Consider the following 6,935-nt stretch of genomic DNA (forward strand, 5'->3'; position numbering starts at 1 on the left):
CTTTCCATGTGAGCCATAGTGCACCTCCTGCTTTTTTCTTCATGACAACCTTGTCTGTTCATGCTGTTAGCACAACTGACCTTAAAACAAACTCCAGATACATAGTCAACACAACAGGACAATAGGTTGATAATAGGGCAATGGGTGGTAGTTCCTGAACTTTCTGTTCTTGTTCAAGGCCTGTGGCGAGTCAGCTATGCAGACCTTTGAGCTGGAGATGTCAGTGGCCAGGTATCCCACCCACTGCAACAACATTCTTACCAGTTGACACCCTTGGTAAGGAGTTGGCATGGGTTGTTTAGACAATTTCTGTTGCCAGCTCCCCATTTTCCCATTTTATGTTTCCAGCCTTCCTTTCATCCTCTCAAACATATTCATGTTTGAGGTTGGCTATAAGCCCATGTTTGTTATTTGTAGTTAGAGCTGTAACTAAGTATTCATAGGAAGCTCTACTTCAGAACCCACACATCTAACCTTCCTCTCCTGCTCCTTGACCCTCCCTACCTTCCCAAGCCAGGAAATCTCAAGACAGTTGGGCTGTGGGAGAATGACATGGTTTTCTCAGAACTTGAGAAGGTACAAATCTCAAATTTCCCTGAGAAAATTTGAGTTTTCCTGTATTTCTCCCTCAGCATTGTTTGCTTTGTTTTTCATTGAAAGCCAAGAATGTAATGTATTGTTTTCCTCTGCTTCACTTTCATGTGGGTTAAGAGGCCTTAAAAGTAGCAGATCATGCATAAACAAGGAAGTGTGCATGTGAGAAAGAGAGAGAGAGAGAGATAGAAGAGAGAGACCGAGAGACAGAGAGACAGAGACAGAGTGACTGAGAGAAAAAGAGATGTAAGACAAGGATACAGAAATATAGATGACAGAAAGACAGAGACACAGGTAGAGAATTAATATCAATATCTCAAAATAACCTTACTGTAATAACACCTAATCCCCACTAAAACTCTATCAGGAAGACAATATTAACCTGATTTTACTGTAGTGAAACTGAAGCTCAGAGATATTAAACACATAGCAAAGATCACAAAGGTGGTAGATGGGATCTTTAGGGACCAAGCCCTATGCTGTGGGATTCAAGAATCTGTGTATTTCTAGGATAGCACATTTCCATGGAGCCCTAGGTTGGGGCCTTTTCACTCCAGTAATACTGCCCAGAGAGAGTGCTGGCATGTCCTTTTCCCCCTCCTGTTAATGTCTGAGTCACCAGCTGTAGGTGTAACATCTGTGGACATGCCCAACACTGATGTCATGAGAATGGCCAACATATGGCTTCCAGAGTGGAGTGGAGGGAACTGGTCCACAGGACAGAATGGCATTGTGTGCCCAGTACCTATACTCCATCCTCTACATACATATCTTGCAAGATCCAAGCACCAATGACAAGAACTATGTAATGATCCGTGGCCAAGGCTATTCTGTACCCTGCAATGTAGCTCCCATCAGCAATTGGTGACACATACACACAACACACACAGATAACCAAAAAAGGAGCCATGGGTAGTTTAATTACCCCCTTGGCAACATTTTCACCTGCAAGAACAAAAATACCACCGGTGTGGTTGAGTCACTGACACAGAGAAAGCAGAGAGCGTCCCTGTGAATGCTCTGGGGTACCCTGAGATTCCACCCATCTGGAGCATGAGCCCTGTGTTCACAGATGCCTGTGGTTTGCCTAATTACATTTTCACAAACCCTGGGACACCCTCCCGTGCTTCTGTGGCACCATGCACGCAGCCTAATGAGGTTTCTGAGCCCTGTATTATGAAATTGTCACAGGTTATTTGTCAGAATGCAGCTGCCTTCTGACTATTCCAGACTTTAAAATTGGGAGGGGGTTAGCTGCATTATAATAATAATTCTTTGTAATTATAAAAATATGACATGACTTCAATTACATACAACACCTATTTGCAGGGTATTTGTTTCAAATGAGCCTGAGTGTCCTAGGTGTTAGAGGTAGTGGTTCTTTTGAGCATCCTTGAAGAAGTGAAGTGACGGCCATTCTCATCATCATCCTGAAATTTGAGAAAGATACAATGCTTTTCTAATGAAAGCGAAGATCTGGAAATTGATCAATACTGAGTTCCTTTCCTGATAGCTATTTTAATTACTGGGCCTACTTGTTTGTGCTTTTCAAAAATTATTTTATTCTTCTTGGTGCTGATGGCTCATGTCTGTAATACTAAGTACTCAGGATGCTGAGATCTGAAGATCATGGTTCAAAGCCAGCCTGGGCAGAAAAGCCTGTGAGATTCTTATCTCCATTTATCCAGCAAAAGACTGGAAGAGGAGCTTTGGCTTAAGCGAAAAAGCTCAGAGACAGCACCCAGGCCTGAGCTCAAATTCCACTATAGGCACATACACACAAAAATTTATTTCATTTAAAGCTTACTCCTTGTGTTGTTTCTTTCTACTGTGCATTTAATGTAGGTCTACTGTATTTTGTTTCTAAGAGTCAAATGACCATTGATCCCATGAATGGATTACTCTTGCTTTACCTGTTGTTGTTGTTTTTTTTTTTAACCTAGGTTTTTTTCTCCTATCTTGCTTCTCTTTCTGGCTCCTTGTTTTGTCATCCTGTTGTTGTTAACTATGAATTTTCTACACCAGCTGGGGTATGGACACAGTATCCTCAGTCCCTGTTCATGTCCCATAACACCCCTATTGCTAAGTAAGCCCCTGGTCACCTGCAGCTGCTTCGGAGCAGGTGGGCTCAGCCTTTTTGAGTGTTATGAGTCCTCATCCACAGCAAGTCGGGCCTGAAAAGCAACTTCTACCGTGTTTTGTCCTAAAGCTAAATTCCTTCAGGGCTACTGAACACTCATTGTTAAGAACACTCATTCTTTGGGTAGGAGCATCTAATTGTCCTTTCCATGGAAATCTTTTAAATACACAACATTTCCCAATTCTGCCCTAGAGAAAACTAGAGAATAATGAAATTAGATTATTATATATGACTGCACAGAATTTGGAAAATGTAGACAAACAAACACATATGCAGTGTCAACTATAATGACACAGGCACAGATAACACCAGGTTTAAATCTCTATATAAATGTCTATACATACTTTATGAAAAGAGATTATGTCATATTACTATCTCATTAATTGGTTTTATAAATTAATAATACATTGTTCTCTCATGACATGAAACATTATTTCAGATGACTGCTAAATTTTATAGCATATGACTGTATTACAACTCCATTAACAAATCTAACATTGCCTTTTTAGGGTGATTACTTTTTTCAATGATGAATTATGGACAATATAAAAATCTTTCCAGCTGGGCACCAGTGGCTCATGCCTGTAATACTAGCTACTCAGGAGGCTGAGCTGAGGGTCACAATTCAAAGCCAGTAAAGCCTGTGAGACTCTTATCTCCAATTAACTACAACGAAAATTGAGCTATGGCTCAAAGTGGTAGTGTACCAATCTTGAGCACAAAAGCTTGGGACAGTGCCCAGGCCCTGAGTTTGAGCCTCAGGACTGTCACCTTCTTTCTCTTCTCCTCTCTCTCTCTCTCTGTGTCACACACACACACACACACACACACACACACACATACTGCATTTTTTTAGGTTCCCCCCCCCCCGAATTAATTTCTGGAATTGGAATTGTTGTGTCAAAAAGTAAGTTTTAAAGGAAAGGCTCTACTTAACTTGATTCTAGTAGTTCTGCTTCCCAATATGCCTTTATCCACTTTCAGTGACCATAATTAAATACCACAGACTGGGTAGTTCATAGAGAATAAAGGTTTATTCTGGAGGTTGGAAAGTTCAAGATAGAAAGGCAACATTCTTGCTAGTGGGTATGCTGCAGAGTGCCAGTACAGGGCATCACATAGCAAGAAGTTTGCATCTAAGAGATAACCAAATTGGTTTGATAGCAGACTTTCTCTCCATGTAAGCCATTAGCCCACTAATCTATTAATCCATTGATTCACTAAAGGATTAACCCATTCTAAAAGTCAGGTTTTTTTCTATTCCTATCTCTTAACAGTTCACTATAGAGATTAAAATTCAATTGGTGGGAACCAAGCCAAAGTCTAAACATATGGCTGGACTTTCCTACACAGGTACATGTTTGTCATTTCCAATATGCAAATTGCCTTGAGCAGAATTACATATGGTGTCTTTAGAAGCAGAGTCTGGGATTTTGGATAGCCTCATCCCATCTTTGGAGCCTTAGCAAAGTTTGCATAGCTAATCCTCTCCATGGGCATTGTTCAAGACAGAAAGTTTAAGGACCACCACCCAGCTTTATGTGAGCAATAATCCTGTGTGTTCACCTGCACCTGAGATTTCTTTTAAAGTCAAGTGTGCTAAGACCACAGACAAAATGGCTGTCATGAGGAAGAGTGTTATACTTAAATGCTTCCTATGTTGGGCAGGACCACTTGGAGAAGGATAAGGTGGTTGAGGGGCAGAAGAGGAGCTAGAAATTGGTGCCTCAGGTTTGTAATCCTAGCTACTCAGGAAGCTAAGATCTGGAGATGTTGATTTGAAACCAACCCCAGCAGACAAATCTGAGAGATTCTTATCTCCAACTAATCAGCAGAAAGCTGCAAGTGGAGATAGAGCTCAAGCAGTAGAGCGTCAGCCTTTAGTGAAAGAGCCAAGTTTGAGCACAAAGCCTTGAATTCAAGGCCAAGTACTGATAAGTAAGAACAAAAGGAAAGAAGGAAAGAAGGAAGGAAGGAAGGAAGGAGGGAAGGAAGGAAGGAAGGAAGGAAGGAGGGAAAGAAGGAAACACCTTTGTGTTGTCCTGTGCAGAGTAGAGTACTAGGATTGAGACAAAATTAATGGAAAAATATTTATTAATGAATTTAAAGGTTATTATTATTTATTTTATTTTATTTATTTATTATTACTATTATTTATTCAGGAATGTTTATTTATGAGTTAACCATGGATTTAAATTATCCCTACATCCATAACACTTTATTAGCATGGAATCATAATAGTGGAGTACTTGTTTCTGGAAAAAGAAGAGGGAAGGATTTTTAGCCAGAACTCTCTTCTTTTCTTTGGTAGGAAAAAAAAATCTAAATTTGGACCAAAAATAAATAGGACTATGAGCTTTTGACAGTTCTCCTTGTGATTGGATTACTAACTATTATTATTTCTATTCAGAGTTTATATGGCTTCTGATAGAGCTGTCATTACAGAAAACAAAACCACAACAAAAACCCTTTGAAGCCCTCTGCTGAAAATTCTCTAAATAGGTAAGCATCTTTGTATTTCAATTCTTTTCTCAGAGTTAGACTAATTTTACTTTTGAAAATCACTAATCTTTAAATCTGCCATTTGTTTAATATTTAGTCAGTGCAAAGTATTGTTAAATCTTTTATTTCACATACCCATAAAAAAACTGTTGTTTTTCTCTACTGTTGAGGCAGTACTAGAGATGTTGCTTCCCTGAAAAGAAGGGGCTCCTTTCCTTCACAGGTAGTCCTGGATTCTACCACTCTGTTTCTGGGCTACATTTATTCTGTATCACCCAACCCCTTCCCACTGGCTAAATGAGCCCGTGAAGTAAAGATGGAAGATCCCTGGGTCATAAGCTTGTGACCTCAGTGTCCTTGCTAAAGAGGACAGCCCTAGGCCTGGGAAGGACATCAGATTAGGACAGAACAGCTGAACTCTCAAACCTACTCTGTTAGGCTAACAGGTGCCCAGGCCTTGCCAGCCACTGCAGCCTGTGGCATCTAGATAGAGCTCTTTGTATCTGTCACTTGCTCACTGAGTGCCAGGCTGTCCTGGCGTTTCCCTGACATTCACCACTTAGGCAGTGTTCCTTTCCAATATTCAAGACATCTATTGCTTGTTCTGTTCCAGCCCTGCAGGCCAGTGCTTGGGCTGCAGCCATCTCCCTGGTTTCTTTGCCTCCTGCTGCATGTAAATCAGGGTATTCAAGAAGCAGCAGCAGAGACCCAGTTTAAGCATTCCTGGAGCTGAGCTTGGTGTAGCAATGTCCATGTCAGAGATCAATTTGCCACTTTGTTCCCCGGTGGCAAACTCTGCAACAGTGGCCCCCAGAAAGTGTTTCTTTCTCCCTGTCCCTGCCAGAATTACAGTGGATGCTGGGGATCTCTTCTAGGCCTGCCGCAGCACACTAGGCTACTCTGTCCCTCCTTCTGTCCCTCCCTCCGTCCTTCTGATGGTGGAACAAAGTTAGATTCCGATTTCAGCTACACTACACTGTCTCTAAGGACTTTTCTGAAATGTTAAATGCTGAATTCTTGCCAGTATGATGCCATTTCCTTTTGCTTCAGCCCAAACCTAAAATACTAAAGCTCCTACAAAGACACTTACACTGGGCCTTTAAAATGAGAGAAATAAAATGAAGCTTTAGGAGAGAAAGTTAGGTCTTTGCAAAGTCACTTTGAACTTGTGTTTAGAATGGGTAGAGGGAGTATTACCAAAGTTTCCAACTATCCAGAATTTCTGAAATGAGATGGTGAGGGCTTTTTGCAGGATTCTAGTCCAGACTTTTTATAAAATGAGCATACTCACCACAACTTTGGTGGCACAACTTTGTAATCCTCGCTATTCAAGAGGCTGAGATCTGAGGACTGTAGTTCCAAACCAGCCTAAGCAGGAAAGTCTGTGAGACTGTTACCTCCTTCTAACAGCAAAAAGCCAGAAGTGGAACTGTGGCTCCAGTGGCTGGCCTTGAGCAAAAAAAGGCAAGCGAGAACATGAAGCCCTGAGTTCAAGATACGTACACAAAACTGCACACACGCATGACCAGGAAGACAAAGAAAGTAAGACATCCCATCTTTGGCCTGACAGGATGGCCTCTTTATTCAAGATCAGGCATTCAGTTCTATGGACAGCAGCAGAGCTGTCAGCTGCTTTTCACAGTGAAAAATGTTCCCATGCAGTCTTGGCTTCAAACTGGTCCCCATCTCCCACATGGTC

Source organism: Dipodomys spectabilis, unplaced genomic scaffold (genome assembly GCF_019054845.1).
Source record: "Dipodomys spectabilis isolate Male_0828 unplaced genomic scaffold, ASM1905484v1 ptg000235l, whole genome shotgun sequence".
NCBI lineage: Eukaryota > Metazoa > Chordata > Mammalia > Rodentia > Heteromyidae > Dipodomys > Dipodomys spectabilis.